General features: G+C 46.4%; 1 pseudogene; it reads right to left on the bottom strand.

Moving 5' to 3' along the window:
* Positions 1-18,959, bottom strand: part of LOC139274060 (zinc finger protein 271-like) — a 67,533-nt pseudogene that overhangs the window by 44,949 nt on the left and 3,625 nt on the right.

Here is an 18,959-nt window from a genome sequence, read left to right on the forward strand (position 1 = left end):
CAGGTACAGCAGGCAGTAAAGAAAGCAAATGGCACGTTGGCCTTCATAGCGAGAGGATTTGAGTATAGGAGCAGGGAGGTCTTGCTGCAGTTGTACAGGGCCTTGGTGAGACCACACCTTGAGTATTGTGTGCAATTTTGGTCTCCTAATCTGAGGAAGGACATTTTTGATATTGAAGGGAGTGCAGCGAAGGTTCACCAGACTGAGTCCCGGGATGGCAAGACTGACATATGAAGAAAGATTGGATCGACTAGGCTTATATTCACTGGAATTTAGAAGAATGAGAGGGGATCGCATAGAAACATATAAAATTCTGACGGGATTGGACAGCTTAGATGCTGGAAGAATGTTCCCGATGTTGGGGATGTCAAGAACCAGGGGTCACAGTCTCAGGATAAGGGGTAAGCCATTTCGGACCAAGATGAGGAAAAACTTTTTCATCCAGAGAATTGTGAACCTGTGGAATACTCTACCACAGAAAGTTGTTGAGTCCAGTTCGTTGGATATATTCAAAGGGAGTTAGATGTGGCCCTTATGGCTAAAGGGATCAGAGGTTATGGAGAGAAGGCAGAACTGAAGTACTGAAGTTGCATGATCAGCCATGATCATATTGAATGGTGGTGCAGGCTCGAAGGGCCGAATGGACTGCTCCTGCACCTATTTTCTATGTTTCTATGAAAGCCCACATAGGTTGCCGCATGGCTTGTGTGTATTGTGTTAATGGGAAAGCAATTAACCTAATAAAGAGGTGGCTGAGCTAGTCCAGACAGCCACATGTGTGAGGAGAGCCAATAAGGAACTGCCCTGGAACCAAGGTCCAATCCGGAGGCTTTTTGAGGGACAATGGCTTTGAGAAGTATAAAGAACTCAGGCAAAGACTTTTTTCTCTCTCTCTTGGACATACGGCACGAGACAACCCTTTTAAGACCAGCGGAAACAGCAAGCCGTGAGTTCAAACCAGCCAGCCAAAGGGAAGTAATGTATATCGTTTGTTATTATAACCTCATTGTAGCTCTGTTATAACATAATTGACGACTGCTGATAATGTGCATGTGTGTGTGTTTTTAATAAACTGTTCCAATTATTTTGAAAGAATCGTCCCACTGTCAAATTTAAGCCCAGAGATTTAGAAATCTTACAATTGGTGGATAATGTGGGCATCTGGCGAGACAGCTTTTTAATGATTCTTTTGAACAATTGGAAATCTCGGGAGTTGCGATTCTAATCTGTGTTGCGAGTATAATTAAAACGATTAAACAGATTGGGAGTAATTGCATCTTAAAAAGGAGAGCGGTCATCTTGATGGTTGTAACTGTTTAAATGGGGTGGGTTGGAGCTGTTTAAGTGGGAACCCACTAGTAGTTATAGTCAAAAGACACAGGATGAAGGGATCGATCATGGACAGAAAGCCAACAATAAAAAGTAATGTTAAGCTAGTTTATCAGGAGAAGTTGTCCAAAAAGCTCCCGATACAAGATGTAGAAGAATTAAAGGCACAGGCACAGCATGAGGTTAGACGTGCGTCATTTGGGTAGAAGGTGAAACTTATTCAGGAGAGGGTAGATAAGGGAGAGATACGGCCAAAGCAGGCAAACAGTCTCGTGGCATTCAGCGCATTTTATTGTGCCAGGAGAGATGAGGAATTAATAAGGCAAGACACTAAAGTAATACAAGATTTGAAAGAATTGCAAGTAAAAGATTCAACTAAAAGAAAGAGAGAATGAAGGTATAAAACAACAAAAGGAAGAAGGCCTCCAACTTGTGAAGCAATTAAAAGAGGGAGAAATACAGCATTTAAGACAAGAAATTGGCCAATTAAACCATAGTATTGAGCAATTAGAAAGAGGGGCCAAACAGGCAGCTTCACTGCTTCAACAACAAAGCCTGTCAAATTTAAATGCCACCGCAGCCATTGTTGAAGCAAATGAAAACAAATTAGAGTTAAAAAAATATAAATTGGAAAACTTGAGGCTCCAGCAAGAGATGGAAGATGCTAGGGGTGCATTAAGGGAAGTCATTAAGAAGCCACATAGGGAGGCAGATCACTCCCAGTGCCAACTAGAAATAGCGAGGATAAAAAGTAAGTTAGGGAAGCAGCAGGCCCTGGTATCCGCAGTAACATGGGGAGCCATAACAGAGACAGCAGAAGGGGAAAAGGGGAGAGAGATTGGGAAGAGAAAGAAAATCAGTATAATTCCCAGGAGGGTGGTGCAGGATGGGATATCTTGGAGACACAAGAGCCAACTGTAGCCATAGTAACCACTTCTTTACGGCGTAATATGCACAGTCGCATCACCAGTAACCATACCGACTCACGGCCTATATCCAGTGCTGACGCCACGGCGTGTAACCACGAGTTGGGGCCATTAATGATGGGGATGACCCACTGGAAGTTAATAGGAGGTGGGCAAATTCCAGGAGGGGTCACTCTGAGTTGGAAGAGAGAGACTTAACACGAGTCCTCCTCTTGGCCTGTTCCACTTCCCTAAAAGATAATCTGCCAGAAGCAGTCCTCCAGTCTGCCACAGTGGTCGATGCACTCATGACCGAGATCCTAAACCATTTAGGGATCAGAAACTTGAACTGAGTGGCTCTGCTTAATCAGACCAAGCAGCACCCAGAAGACACATCTAGAGCCTTCAGTAATCGCCTGTACGATATCTATCAATGTACCCAGAACCAGGCAGCCGCAAACGCTACAGTGGGAAAGAATCAGGAACAATTTAAATCAATGTTCCTGACCCAACTCCACCCTTTAGTTAAAACCACCCTGGGAATAACCATGAGGCCCACCAATCAGTGAACAGATATAGAGACCAGCGCTCAAATAGCCTGGGAGATGGTAAAAGACCAGTTAAAGATGAAGTCACCACCCACTGCAAATAAACCAGTGTCAAAGGTGGAGGGATCTCGAAACTACCCCTTTAAGGGACAGTGCTTTAATTGTAAGAAGGTAGGCCACCTAGCAAAAGACTGCAGCAGACCCAGACCAGCACCGAACCATGATGCAATGCATAGATACCTCCCGAGGGATGAATCCAAGCCCTCTGGGACAGATCAGCGATTGGATCAATTGATAACTCTTATACAAACCCAAATTGCCATGGGGAGGATGCAAAATCATTTACCGGTGCACGCAATCAACAATGCACACTCATTAGAGAGACCCATTCCAGGATCGATCCTCGGAGAGGGTTCGGCCCCCAAAGATTGGTCGGAAGTGGGGTTCCGACGTGATGGTAGCGAGAGACCAGTAGCCCTTGTTGTATTAAAAGGGGGCAGACAGCAGATTATGCTTATCGATACTGGCTCAGACGTTACCATCATCCACACCCCATACCCTGAACGCCATGCAGCCGCGGGCAAGAGTAATATGACCCTTAAAGGGTTTAACGGTGATACAAGCACCGCGTATACAGGGAAGGCCACTGAACTTCAGTTGGGAGGTCTCACCTGTAAGGTTCCAGCAGCTTTGCTGATGACCATCCCCGACGGAAGGGGAATTTTAGGGACTGATGTGTTGGATCAGTATGGCATGATGATAGATTTTAATCAGGTCTGGGTTTGGATGGGATTGAGAGATAAGGCAGGAGTAATAGAAATTTCAGATGCTCACTCAGTTTTTGCTATTAAAAAGCCATCTGAGTATGACGCTCCAGGGAGCAAAAATGAAGCTGTGGCAAAACTAATTCAGGAACACCTAGTGGTGTTTGCCACATGCAAGCATGACTGTGGAAAATGGCAGGCGAGGAATCTATTGAGGGAGCCCCCCACTCATTCACTAAACAATACCCCATCCCAAAGGAGAGTCACCCTTACATCCGAGACACCATAAAATTCCTAGTCGAGCAGGGTGTTCTTAGGCCAGGCACTTTCATGACCAATTCACCCGCATGGCCGGTTAAAAAGCCTGATAGCAGCTGGCGACTGACTATTGATTACAGAAAGTTAAATTCTGTAACACCAGCCTGCCCACCGGTAGTAAGAGAAACTCCCACCATATTATCTCAAATTCCTGCTGGTTCCAAGTACTTCTCGACCCTCGACATCGCCAATGGATTCTGGAGTATCCCTGTTAAAGGGGAAGACCAGTACAAATTTGTATTCACATTTGAGGACCAGAGCTATACCTGGACATGCTTGCCTCAGGGGTTCTACAATGCCCCCATGATATTCCACAAAAGAATGGCTGCAATTTCTCCCGCTCTACCTGCTTGCTGCAGTACATAGACAACCTACTGCTGGCAACCGACAGCATGGAAGAGCATCTGTCCCTTTTGCACGGACTTTTGACATTGTTGGCTCAGGCGGGACTAAAGGTGAATCCCCGTAACGCTCAATTAGTAAAAGAATGGGTCACCTTTCTAGGAGTGTCCATTTCTCCAGAGGGATCATCCCCCGACTCTCACAAGGTGGAGATAATACAGCGACTGCCATTACCCACTTCCAAAGCAGCCCTACGATCATTCTTGGGTTTGGTGGGGTACCAAAGGAACTTTATCCCAGGCTTTGTAGAGTGTGCAAAGTCCCTGGATGATTTAATAAAAACAGCAGGGTGATGACATACACCCGGCATGAACTGATGCCCACACCCAGTCCATGGCTAGATTAAAAAACTGCAGTGATACAGGCCGCATGTCTGATCTCTCCTGATCCCATGCAACCCTTCCATTTGCAGTTTGGGGCCTCGGAGCAAAGCCTCACTGCAGTTCTGTGCCAAATGCGAGCTGATCGACGACAGCCCATTGCATATGCGTCTCGAATCCTGCAGGGGGCAGAAAAGACGTATACCACATGCGAGTGCCACCTACTGGCCGTCTTCTGGTCGGTACATCACTTTACTTTTATTACTGGGTTACAGGCTACAATCCTGCACAGCAGACACACACCTCTGAAACTACTAACGAAATCTGGAGATTCACTAGTTTCCTCGCAGCACCTCAGCAAATGAATATTGGAATTTATGGAAAGAGACATTGATGCCACCACCTTGCTGCCACAATTTCTGATCTATGAGGGGAACACGCATGAATGTCCGTTACTCCTGATTAACCCATCCTGTGCAGAAAGAGCCCATAAAGGGTGCCCCAGATGTCTACATCAATGGGTCCTCATATCACATTGAAGGATCCCCGCACACCGGATATGCTGTGGTATTGCCAGAAAGAAGCATCCAGCGAAGATGCAACAGACAGTCTTCGCAATATGCAGAAATCGACGCACTTCTAACTGCTGTAAAGGAGACTGCAGATAGACCCGTGAATATTTGATCTGATAGTGTCTATGCTATAAACACCATGCTCTCCTTGCCCCTATACCACAAAAATGACTATTGTACGATAGACGGTAAGGACCTGGTCAATGGGCCCTGATTACGCCTGCTCTGGTCATACCTTAAATAGCGTTCCCAGCCCTGCTTAATAGGAAAGGTAGCAGCCCATCGGAAGGGAGGTCCACATAGTGAGGGAAATTCCAGAGCAGACAGAGCAGCCAAGGACACTGCGATTGATGGGGAGATAGAGGATATAGTTGTTGAGCCCTGCAATGCTGTTAGCAAGGCCTCTCCAACGGATCACCTAGATTTAAAATCCCTGCAGCAGCAATACTGGTCATATGCCGTTGTAAGCGCCTGGCACAAGGAAGGTAGACCCCTTCCTCAACCAACAACCTGGGCTCCCAATACCTTACTAGCCACTGCCCCTGACTCAGATGAGCAGTTGCTGATGTTCAAAAGAATGCCAAACACCTGCCAGGTGGTGTGTGTTCCACCAGAGGTGGATCAGGAACTGCTTTCCCTCCTTCACTCCCACCCCACAGCAGGGTATTATTTGGTAACCTTCTACAAGGTAGCGTCCACAGCTTGATTGCAGAGGGAAACAATCGACAAATACATGACACGATACCTACCATGCCTGCAACCAATCCTCCCGCATGCACTAACCGAGACTTGCTTCAAAGCGCAACCCCACCCCAAGGGCATGGGCTCACCTCCAGATAGACTTCATTGGGCCACTTCCACAGGCGCAAGGCAATTTTCAGCAAGCCCTAGTGGTGGTGGATCAATTCACTAAATGGATTGAAGCATTCCCCTGCCACTCCAACACCACAATCACAGCAGCCAAAACACTATTGAATCATGTATTTTGTAGGTGGGGAGTACCAGTACAAGTGGATAGCGATCAAGGTTCACACTTTGCCAGTAATATTTTTATAAACCTGTAGAAATGTTGGGGATAAACCACAAATTACATATTGCTCACCACCCCCAGTCATCTGGAGGGGTCGAAAGGGGGAACAGGACCCTCAAGTTAATGGTAAAAAAATTGTGCACAGACCACCCCACCCAATGGGCTAACATGCTGCCAATGTGCTTAATGGCAATGAGGTTCACACCTCATAGAACAACAGAGGTCTCCCCATATCAGGCCATGACAGGGAGGCTCATGAGAACACTAGGCCCAGCTAACACTAACAGGAATAAGTCCCCTGACAATGAAAACATGTAGTTCCAAGTGGCTGGAACAAGCGGTAGATCACACCGATCAGATCATTCGATTTGTGGCCACCAAATTGGGGAAGTCAAGCAGACAAATTAAAAGATACTTTGACAAGAAAGTATGTCCTTTGAATACGAGGTGGGAGACTCAGTAATGATTCCACGTTATGGGAAAAAGGAGCTGCCTTTGAGCCCAGGTTGTGGGGACCGCATAAGATTATAGACCGATTGAACCCCGCGGTTTATTTGATTCAGTTACCGGGGACAAAGGGTGCTAAATACAAGAAGTGGTTTCACATTAATCAGTTAAAAACTGCCAAAGAGTAAATACTGCACTGATCTTGTTTCCCACAGACCATGTTACGGATTCTCCCGATTGTCAGGACGATACTGGCCACGACCGAAGCTGAGGGACGATGGAGAAGTGGGAACTGCAGCATGATTCATGAACATCATCAATCATCAATGTGTTTTGCGAAGCGACGGTGCACTGAAGACACGGGAAGGGGAGAGTCTCCGCTGGAGATGTTAATGGACTATAGTAAATCCCCCACGTGGCCTACACCTTCCGAGGTGGGGACTAAGTCAAGCCATCCACTTTTCTCTCTCTCCCTCTCAATGTCTGTGATATGTGACCCCTGAGGTGATAAACCATATGAGGGGCCAACAAGGATATTTCCCCCTCAAGGTGGGGAGCTTGTAAGAATAAAATGTTTATTAATGATTATGTTATGTATTGAATAAAGAGTCTGACCAGATACTGTGAGCTCAAAGTAAGGTGTGACCGTAGTCCTTTACTACATGTCTCCAGAGTGCCTCGCCAGCCTGTGAGGCCTCCTTATGTACAGGTGCTCCCAAGGGATTGTGGGATCCCTTGGGACTCCAGGGGATGAGCCCTCTGGTGGTTAAACAAGGTATTTACAGGTTTACATACATAACAACGCTTCCCTCCGCCCCTCCCCAAAGTCAACAGTATTTACAATGTGAGTCGATCTGGGGCCTTGCTTTCCCTGCTTGATCGTCTCGGTGCAAATGCTGGTTTTGGTGAGTCATTTGTTGGGCCCTTGCTGGGCTGCTGTGCAACTGGCCTTGCTGGGCTGCCTGGTGTGGTGAGTCCTGCTGGGCTGCTGCGGGTGAAGGGTTCTGCTTTGTGATCAACCGCTGTGTCGATCGCCATTGGTGTGTGTGTTGGAGGGTCAAAAAAGGTAGAGTCTATTGTGGGTTGCTCTGGATAGTCCGTGAATCTGAGTTGGTTTGGTCCAAGTGTTTCCTGTAGGTGAGTCCATTTGAAAGTTTGACCAGAAGCACCCTATTCCCCTCTTTGGCCATGACAGTGCCGGGAAGCCACTTGGGACCTTGTCCGTAGTTCAACACAAATACAGGATCATTAATCTCGATTTCACGTGACACATTTGCGCTATCATGATATGTATTCTATTGAAGCCACCTGCTCTCTCCCTGTTCATGTAGATCAGGGTGGACTAACGAGTGCCCTTTTCATTAGCAGTTCAGCGGGGGGAATCCCAGTGAGCAAGTGGGGTCTTGTGCGGTAACTAAGCAGGACTTGGGATAGGCGAGTCTGCAGTGAGCCTTCAGTTACCCTCTTCAACCTCTGCTTGATTGTTTGCACTGCTCTCTGTGCCTGACCATTGGATGTAGGTTTAAATGGGGAAGATGTGACATGTTTGATCCCATTACGGGTCATTAACTCTTTGAACTCGGCACTGGTAAAGCACGCCCATTGTCACGCACAAGGATATCAGGCAGGCCGTGCGTGGCAAACATGCTTTCAATGGTGGCAGCGGACGTGCTTGCCGACATTATCTCACATTCAATCCATTTGGAGTATGCATCTACAACCACTAGGAACATTTTACCCAAGAATGGGCCTGCATAGTCAACATGGACCCTAGACCATGGTTTGGAGGGCCAAAACCATAAACTTAGTGGCGCCTCTCTGGGTGCATTGCTTAACTGGGAACATGCGTTACATCTGTGCACGCAGGACTCTAACTCTGCATCGATACAGGACCACCATACATGGGATCTGGTTATCGCTTGCATCATTACAATGCCTGGGTGGGTACTGTAGAGATCATGAATGAAAGTGTCCCTTCCTTTTTTGGTACCACTACCCAATTACCCCACAGAAGGCAGTCTGCCTGTATAGACATTTCATCTTTGCGCTGCTGGTACGGCTTTATTTCTTCCTGCATTTCTAACGGGACACTGGACCAACTCCCGTGGAGCACACAGTTTTTTTACTAAGGACAGTAAGGGGTTCTGGCTCATCCAGGTTCTAATCTGTCAGGTGATTGCTCACTCTCGAATGCTTCCATTACCATAACTAAATTTGCAGGCTGTGCCATCTCCACCCCTGTGGTGGGCAATGGCCGCCTACTAAAAGCATCGGCACAATTTTCTGTGCCTGGCCTGTGGCAGATGGCGTAGTTGTATGCAGACAACGTGAGCGCCCATCTCTGGATGCCGGCTGATGCATTTGTATTTATCCCCTTACTTTCAGAAAAGAGGGATATCAGTGGCTTATGGTCGGTTTCCAATTCAAACTTGAGCCCAAACAGATATTGATGCATTTTCTTTACCCCATAAACACACATTAACGCTTATTTTTCGATCATGCTGTAGGCCCTCTCAGCCTTAGACAGACTTCTGGATGCATAAGCAACTGGTTGCAATTTCCCAGATTCATTATCTTGTTGCAATACACATCCGACACCGTATGACGACGCATCACATGCTGGTACCAAACGCTTACATGGATCATACATCACAAGCAATTTGTTTGAGTATAACAGTTTTCTAGCTTTTACAAAGACATTTCTTGGCTTTTACCCCATACCCATTCATCTCCTTTATGCAGTAAAGAGTGCAGTGGTTCTAACAGTGTGCTAAGACCCGGTAAGAAGTTACCAAAGAAGTTCAGGAGTCCAAGAAATGACCGCAGCTCCGTTACATTCTGTGGTCTAGGTGCATTCTTGATTGCCTCCGTCTTCGAATCGGTGGCCTGCTGCCATCCGCTGCGCTTCTTTGCCCCAGGAACTCCACTTCAGGCAGCAGGAAAATGCACTTCGACGTTTTAAACTGAGCCCCACGCAATTAAGCCGACTCAGAACCTCCTCCAGATTCTGCAGATGCTCGATGGTGTCCCAACCTGTAACCAAGATATTGTCCTGGAAGTCCATGATGCGCGGACCGACTTCAGTAAGCTTTCCATGTTTCTCTGGAATATCGCCACGGCTGATCGAATCCCAAATGGGCATCTGTTGTAAATGAAGAGACCTCTGTGCGTGTTGATGCAGGTGAGGACCTTCGATGATTCCTCCAGCTCCTGCATCATGTAGGACGAGGTCAAGTCCAGCTTCGTGAACGTTTTTCCTCCTGCCAGCATCGCAAATAGGTCGTCTGTCTTTGGTAGTGGGTATTGATCCTGCAGGGAGAAACAATTGATAGTTACTTTGTAATCACCACAGATTCTGATGCTGCCGTCTCCCTTGAGGACTGGAACAATCGGACTGGCCCACTTGTTGAACTCGATCGGCGAAATGATGCCCTCTCATTGCAGCTGGTCCAGCTCGATCTCCAACCTCTCACTCATCGTGTATGGTACCACTCTTGCCTTGTGATGGATGGGTCTCGCCCTCGGAATCGGGTGGATCTGCACTTTTGCTCCTTGGAACTTCCCAATGCCTGGTTCGAACAGCGAGGGGAACTTGTTTAGGACCTGGGCACATGAAGTGTCGTCGACGGACGAGAGTGCTCGGACGTCGTCCCAGTTCCAGCGTGTCTTCTTCAGCCAGCTCCTGCCGAGCAGCGTGGGAACATTGCCCGGTACCATCCAGAATGGTAACTTGTGCACCACTCCATCGTAGGAGACCTTTACAGTAGCACTGCCGATTACGGGAATCAGTTCCTTTGTGTACGTTCTCAGTTTAGTATGAATGGGAGTCAGGACTGGCCTTGCCGCATCACAATTTATTGAAAGTCTTTTTGCTCATAATGGACTGGCTCGTGCCTTTGTCCAGCTCCATTGATACCAGGAGTCCATTTAATTCAACCTTCAGCATTATTGGGGAACACTTTATGGTAAATGTGTGCACCCCATATACCTCTGCCTCCTCGGTCTGAGGCTCTGGTTCATCATGATCCACTGTGGATCTGTCCTCCTCTGCAACATGGTGATTTGCAGGATTAGCAGAGTTTGCAGCTTACCTGCACACTCATTGGAGATGTCCCATTGTTCCACAGCCCTTGCAAATGTATCCTTTGAAGCGGCATGAATGGAAATGATGATCACCCCCACAGCGCCAACAAGATGTTAAAGGCCTTGCATTCACCACCCTTGATGATGGACTGAGACAACTGCGGACGTGCAGCTGCAGGGATGAGAGGCCTGCCCTCTATGTTACGATTTGAAAACATTACTTTGTTCACAGTGCTTGTAGTAGCACTCGTGTGCTGAGAGATTTGTTTGGTATTGTCACTAGTGGCAATGAACGCCTGGGCTATCGCTATGGCTTTACTCAAGGTTGGGGTCCTTACAGTCAAAAGTTTGCGAAGTATTACTTCATGACCAATGCCAAGTACAAAGAAGTCCCTGAGCATGTGCTCCAAGTGTCCTTCAAATTTGCAATGTCCTGGAAGGCGTCTCAGCTCGTCGACGTATCTCGCCACTTCCTGGTCTTCAGACCTCTTGTAAGTACAGAACCGGTACCTCGCCATCAGAACGCTTTCCTTCAGGTTTAGATGCTCCCGGACCAGTGTGCACAAATCATCATATAACTTATCTGTGGGTTTCGCTGGAGCAAGCAGAATTTTTCATGAGGCCATACATTGGTGCCCCGCAAATGGTGAGGAGGATCGCCCTTCATTTGGCAGCGTTCGCTTCTCTTTCCAGCTCGTTGGCCACTAAGTATTGGTCGAGTCGCTCCACGAAGGTTTCCCAATCATCTTCCTCCGAAAATTTCTCCAGGACGCCTATTGTTCTCTGCATCGTTGCGGTGGGGTTCGTCATCTGTATTTCATCGCCAGTTGTTATGTATTGAATAAAGAGTCTGACCAGATCCTGTGAGCTCAAAGTAAGGTGTGACCGTAGTGCTTTATTACAGGTCTCCAGAGTGCCTCTCCAGCCTGTGAGGTGTCCTTATGTACAGGTGCTCCCAAGAGATTGTGGGATCCCTTGGGAATCCTGGAGATGAGTCCTCTGGTGGTTAAACAAGTTATTTACAGGTTCACATATATAACAGATTAAAATTGATTCTGTGTATGTATAAATGTTAAAAGTGTAGATTATACGGAAAGGCCTGTTTGTGTTGAAACAAAATGAAAGCCCACAGGTTGCCAGCATGAGCTGAGTTTTGAAACAAAAGAAACAAAATGAAAGCCCCCACAAGTTTCCGCATGGCTTGTGTGTATTGTGTTAATGGGAAATCAATTAACCTGATCAAGAGGTGGCTGAGCTAGTCCAGACAGCCACATGTGTGAGGAGAGCCAATAAGGATCGGCCCTGGAACCAAGGTCCAATCCGGAGGCTTTTTGAGGGACAATGGCTTTGAGAATTATAAAGAACTCAGGCAAAGACTTTTCTCACTCTCTCTCTCTCTTGGACACACGGCACGAGACATTCCTTTTAAGACCAGCTGAAACAGGAAGCTGTGTGTTCAAACCAGCCAGCCAAAGGGAAGTACTGTATGTTGTTTGTTATTATAACCTTATAGTAGCTCTGTTATAACATAATTGATGATTGCTGATAATGTGCATGTGTATGTGTTTTTAATAAACTGTTCCAATTGTTTTGAAAGAATCATCTCACTGTCAAGAGATTTAGAAATCTTACAAGTGCACTGGAACACTCTCACTCGGGTGTGTGTGTCTCGGTGCTTTTCCAGTCACACTGATGTTTGAAATCTTTTCCCACAGACAGAACAGACAAACATTTCTCCTTGCACATTCAAAGGTCGATGATATTCAAGTTCTGAGGAATCGTATGACTCTATCAGATCTTGATGTGATGTTTGATTTGATTCGAGCTCATACGATGTTTAATTAATAAGCAGGTTCGAGAGTCGAGTGTCAGCAATTTTAATACCTTATTAAGAAATGTGAGATGAGCAGATTCTCTGTCCTCCACCGTACCTGATATTGACCCATCAATCAGAGTAAACATGCAAGTCCCGCGTGTCCACAGCCCATTGGATGGAACCTCGGGCGCCCTGAGCTTGATCTCCGGTGTCTCCAGTCCCGACTGCCCCCTTACATCAGTCTCCCCTCACTTTTATACCCTGCAGTGATCACCTCTGGCACCAGACTCTTCTGTGTCTTGTCTGCTCGGTTTTGGCAGGAAGCGAGGAAAAGACAGCTGGAATTTCTCTAATCTGTGATTTACAAGGACACTTTCCCTGGTTTCCAGCAGTTACTTTTCTTCAGTAATTTTCTCATTATTGCTAAACTCCCCTGCCTGCTGTTAGTTGTTATTTCTTATAGTTTCACAATTATAGGTGTAAACATCACACATTATAATCTAATCTATTGTGTTACTCTCGTTTGAGCTTACATTCTGGTTACTAACAGACAAACCCTGTTCTTTCCCCTGATCTGATTACAGATTCCAACAGTGGGTTCAGTGAATGGAATGTCTCATCAGTGTTGCCATGGCAACCTGTCTGCAGTGAATCGATTGTTTGAGTTTCTAACTCAGACTAAACTTCTCTTTCCCATGATGCACATTATATCAGCCAGTTTATGTCAATGTGTTTTAGCCAAATTATGTTAATATATCTACAACCTACAAGGGGATCAGATACATAAACCTTTAAAAGTAGGAGGACAAGTTGATGAAGTGGTTATAAAGCACATGGGGTCCTAGGTTTTATAAATAGGGCTGTGGAGTACAAAAGGGCAAAGGTCATGTAAACCTGTACAAATCATTGGTTAGGCTGCAGTTCGAATATTGTGTCAGGTTTTGGGGATCTGACACCAGGAAGGATGTGGAGGCCATGGAGAGGGTGCAGAGAGAGTCACTGAGATGATACCAGGGAAGAGAGGCTTTAGTTATCAGGGGAGATTGGAGAAACTGGGGCTCTTTTCATTAGAACAAAGGGAAATTGGAGATCTGAGGGAGGTGGTCAGAATGTGATCAGGTAAATGAGGAAAAACTATTTCCACCAGTCGGTGAGTCAGTAACTCGAGGGCGTCAAATTCAAATCATCACCAAAAGGCTCAGACCCAGGGAGGAACTATTGAGTACACTGTACAACAATGTTCGGGATACTCACTGTCCCTCCGGATCTGTGTCCAGGGGAGGAACTGATGGGTTTCTATCTTTGGGTTAAATGATGTTCTCACCGAGGTGATGGATGCCAGCATCGAGTAATGGGTCATTCTGAGCAAACAGTGTCTGCCTAAAGCAGTCTTTAATCAGGTACAGCACGGGATAGATAAAGAGTAAAGCTCCCTCTACACTGTCCCATAGAAACATAGAAAATAGGTGCAGGAGTAGGCCATTCGGCCCTTCTAGCCTGCACCGCCATTCAATGAGTTCATGGCTGAACATGCAACTTCAGTACCCCATTCCTGTTTTCACGCCATACCCCTTGATCCCCCTAGTAGTAAGGACTTCATCTAACGCCTTTTTGAATACATTTAGTGAATTGGCCTCAACAACTTTCTGTGGTAGAGAATTCCACAGGTTCACCACTCTCTGGGTGAAGAAGTTTCTCCTCATCTCAGTCCTAAATGGCTTACCCCTTATCCTTCGACTGTGACCCCTGGTTCTGGACTTCCCCAACATTGGGAACATTCTTCCTGCATCTAACCTGTCTGAACCCATCAGAATTTTAAACGTTTCTATGAGGTCACCTCTCATTCTTCTGAACTCCAGTGAATACAAGCCCAGTTAATCCAGTCTTTCTTGATAGGTCAGTCCCGCCATACCGGGAATCAGTCTGGTGAACCTTCGCTGCACTACCTCAATAGCAAGAATGTCCTTCCTCAAGTTAGGAGACCAAAACTGTACACAATACTCCAGGTGTGGCCTCACCAAGACCCTGTACAACTGTAGCAACACCTCCCTGCCCCTGTACTCAAATCCCCTCGCTATGAAGGCCAACATGCCATTTGCTTTCTTAACCGCCTGCTGAACCTGCATGCCAACCTTCAATGACTGATGTACCATGAAACCCAGGTCTCGTTGCACCTCCCCTTTTCCTAATCTCTCACCATTCAGATAATAGTCTGTCTCTCTGTTTTTACCACCAAAGTGGATAACCTCACATTTATCCACATTATACTTCATCTGCCATGCATTTGCCCACTCACCTAACCTATCCAAGTCACTCTGCAGCCTAATAGCATCCTCCTCGCAGCTCACACTGCCACCCAACTTAGTGTCATCCGCAAATTTGGAGATACTACATTTAATCCCCTCGTCCAAATCATTAATGTACACTGTAACAGCTGGGGCCCCAGCACAGAACCTTGCGGTACCCCACTAGTCACTGCCTGCCATTCTGAAAAGTACCCATTTACTCCTACTCTTTGCTTCCTGTCTGACAACCAGTTCTCAATCCATGTCAGCACACTACCCCCAATCCCATGTGCTTTAACTTTGCACATTAATCTCTTGTGTGGGACCTTGTCGAAAGCCTTCTGAAAGTCCAAATATACCACATCAACTGGTTCTCCCTTGTTCACTCTACTGGAAACATCCTCAAAAAATTCCAGAAGATTTGTCAAGCATGATTTCCGTTTCACAAATCCATGCTGACTTGGACCTATCATGTCACCTCTTTCCAAATGCGCTGCTGTGACATCCTTAATAATTGATTCCATCATTTTACCCACTACCGATGTCAGGCTTACCGGTCTATAATTCCCTGTTTTCTCTCTCCCTCATTTTTTTAAAATTGGGGTTACATTGGCTATCCTCCACTCGATAGGAACTGATCCAGAGTCAATGGAATGTTGGAAAATGACTGTTAATGCATCCGCTATTTCCAAGGCCACCTCCTTAAGTACTCTGGGATGCAGTCCATCAGGCCCTGGGGATTTATCGGCCTTCAATCCCATCAATTTCCCCAACACAATTTCCCGACTAATAAGGATTTCCCTCAGTTCCTCCTCCTTACTAGACCCTCTGACCCCTTTTATATCCGGAAGGTTGTTTGTGTCCTCCTTAGTGAATACCGAACCAAAGTACTTGTTCAATTGGTCTGCCATTTCTTTGTTCCCCGTTATGACTTCCCCTGATTCTGACTGCAGGGGACCTACGTTTGTCTTTACTAACCTTTTTCTCTTTACATATCTATAGAAACTTTTGCAATCCATCTTAATGTTCCCTGCAAGCTTCTTCTCGTACTCCATTTTCCCTGCCCTAATCAAACCCTGTCTTCCTCTGCTGAGTTCTAAATTTCTCCCAGTCCCCGAGTTCGCTGCTATTTCTGGCCAATTTGTATGCCACTTCCTTGGCTTTAATACTATCCCTGATTTCCCTTGATAGCCACGGTTGAGCCACCTTCCCGTTTTTATTTTTAAGCCAGACAGGAATGTACAATTGTTGTAGTTCATCCATGCGATCTCTAAATGTCTGCCATTGCCCATCCACAGTCAACCCCTTCAGTATCATTCGCCAATCTATCCTAGCCAATTCACGCCTCATACCTTCAAAGTTACCCTTCTTTAAGTTCTGGACCATGGTCTCTGAATTAACTGTTTCATTCTCCATCCTAATGCAGAATTCCACCATATTATGGTCACTCTTCCCCAAGGGGCCTCGCACAACGAGATTGCTAATTAATCCTCTCTCATTACACAACACCCAGTCTAAGATGGCCTCCCCCCTAGTTGGTACCTCGACATATTGGTCTAGAAAACCATCCCTTATGCACTCCAGGAAATCCTCCTCCACCATACTGCTTCCAGTTTGGTTAGCCCAATCTATGTGCATATTAAAGTCACCCATTATAACTGCTGCACCTTTATTGCATGCACCCCTAATTTCCTGTTTGATGCCCTCCCCAACATCACTACTACTGTTTGGAGGTCTGTACACAACTCCCACTAACGTTTTTTGCCCTTTGGTGTTCTGCAGCTCTACCCATATAGATTCCACATCATCCAAGCTAATGTCCTTCCTAACTATTGCATTAAACACTCCCAGGGCAGGTACAGCCATCAAACACTCCCAGGGCAGGTACAGCACGGGTTAGATACAGAGTAAAGCTCCCTCCACACTGTCCCATCAAACATTTCCAGGGCAGGTACATGGACATGTTACCAATACCCCGGATACCAAGGCTAGGAGAGGCACTCTGGAAGGTATGGGGAGCTGGGGTTTGTCCATGAGAGTAACCGAACTAAAATAATCACGAGTAATGATCGGGTGTCAGTCGTGGCTCAGTGGTAGCAGTTTTGTCTCTGAGTCAGTAGGTTGTGGGTTCAAGTCTACCTGTAGAGACTTGAGCACAAAATCTAGGCTGACATTCCAATGCAGTACTGAAGGATTGCTGCACTGTCTGTGTTGCCATCTTTTGGATGAATCGCTGAACCGAGGCCCCATCAGCCCTCAACCAATATCACTAAAACAGATTATCTGGCCAGTATCACATTGCTGTTCGTGGCAGCTTGCTGTGTGCAAATTGTCTGCTGCATTTCCTACATTGCAACAGTGAATGCACTTCAAATTTACTTTGATGTTGTTGTACTTCATTGGCTGTAAAGCTCTTTGGGACATCCTGAGGTCATGTGAGGTGCTACATCAGGACAGGTCTTTGTTAAATGAAGGAGAAAAGTTCCAAAAAAGGAAGAGTCAGTAACAGGATATCAATTAGTCTCCTCTTATATTGGAGAAATCAAGGAATCAACACACTGTGTGTTTGAACCAAAGCTGATTTATTTGTCAGATATTCAGAAAATTAAACTACAGCCCAGTTACAGGGGAAACACAACCCAATTGCCAGAATGAACATGGTTCAGTCCTGATGTGATTAACAGCAGAATCCAACCCTGCAGTCAGTTGTGAACTTGCTGGTGTCTCAGCAGGTTGGATGACTGAGTGAATCCTTTTCCACACACGGAGCAGGTGAAAGGCCTCACCCCAGTGTGGATACGTTGGTGTTTCATCAGATCACTTCTGCTTTTAAAGCTCTTCTCACAGTCAGAACATTTAAATGGTCTCTTATTGCTGTGAACAACTTGGTGTGCAGTGAGGCTGGATGAACAAGTGAATGTCTTCCCACACACTGAGCAGGTGAATGGCCTCTCCCCAGTGTGGATACGCTGGTGAGCCAGAAGGTCGGACGAATTTGTGAATCCTTTCCTACACTCAGTGCAGGTGAATGGCTTCTCGTCAGTGTGAAAACGCAGGTGTCTCAGGTGGTGAGATGATTTCATGAATCGTTTCCCACACACAGAGCAGACGAACGGTCTCTCTCTAGTGTGAACTCGCTTGTGATCAGTGAGGTGAGATGAACAAGTGAATCCCTTCCCACACAAGGAGCAAGTGAATGGTCTCTCCCCAGTGTGGACTCGCTGGTGATCAGTGAGGTGAGATGAACAAGTGAATCTCTTCCCACATAAGGAGCAGACGAACGGTCTCTCCCCAGTGTGAACTCGCTGGTGTTCAATGAGGTTGGATGAAATAGTGAATCCCTTTCCACACACTGAGCAGCTGAACGGCCTCTCTCCAGTGTGACTGCGTCGATGAATTTCCAGCTGCGACGGGTAATTGAATCCCTTTCCACAGTCTCCACATTCCCACGGTTTCTCCATGGTGCGGGTGTCCTTGTGTCTCTCCAGGTTGGACGATCAGTTGAAGCCTCGTCCACACACAGAACACGTGTACGGTTTCTCCCCGCTGTGAATGGGGGGATGTTTTTTCAGGCTGTGTAACTGGTTAAAGCTCTTGCCACAGTCAGTGCACTGGAACACTCTCACTCGGGTGTGTGTGTCTCGGTGCTTTACCAGTCACACTGATGTTTGAAATCTTTTCCCACAGACAGAACAGACAAACATTTCTCTTTCCATATTCAAAGGCCAATGATATTCATGTTGCGGTGGATCGAGTGACTGTCAGATCTTGGTGATGTTTGGTTCGAGTTTCCCTTCTGCAAATCCACTCCTTCTAATCCCCTGTAAAAGGAGTTTACAAAAGTCATCACTGTAAGGACAGGATAGAAATTCAGAAGAGCCAATTCTAGTTTCTATGGTATGCACATTCCTCTCTGGTTTCTGCACAGCTATAAATCCCCGTCACGCACATTGTCCCTATTTCCCGTGCTGAAACCCAAACCCATTACATCATCGCCAACATTTTTTCCTTCTTGCTGAAGTTGCTGACTCTGGCTGGGTTCAGTTCTACACTCGCTGGTTCCCCTCCCTCTCCTCTCCTGAAGGTGCTGACTCTGGCTGGGTTCAGTTCTACACTCACTGGTTCCCCTCCCTCTCCTCC

This window comes from Pristiophorus japonicus, chromosome 9 (genome assembly GCF_044704955.1).
Source record: "Pristiophorus japonicus isolate sPriJap1 chromosome 9, sPriJap1.hap1, whole genome shotgun sequence".
NCBI lineage: Eukaryota > Metazoa > Chordata > Chondrichthyes > Pristiophoridae > Pristiophorus > Pristiophorus japonicus.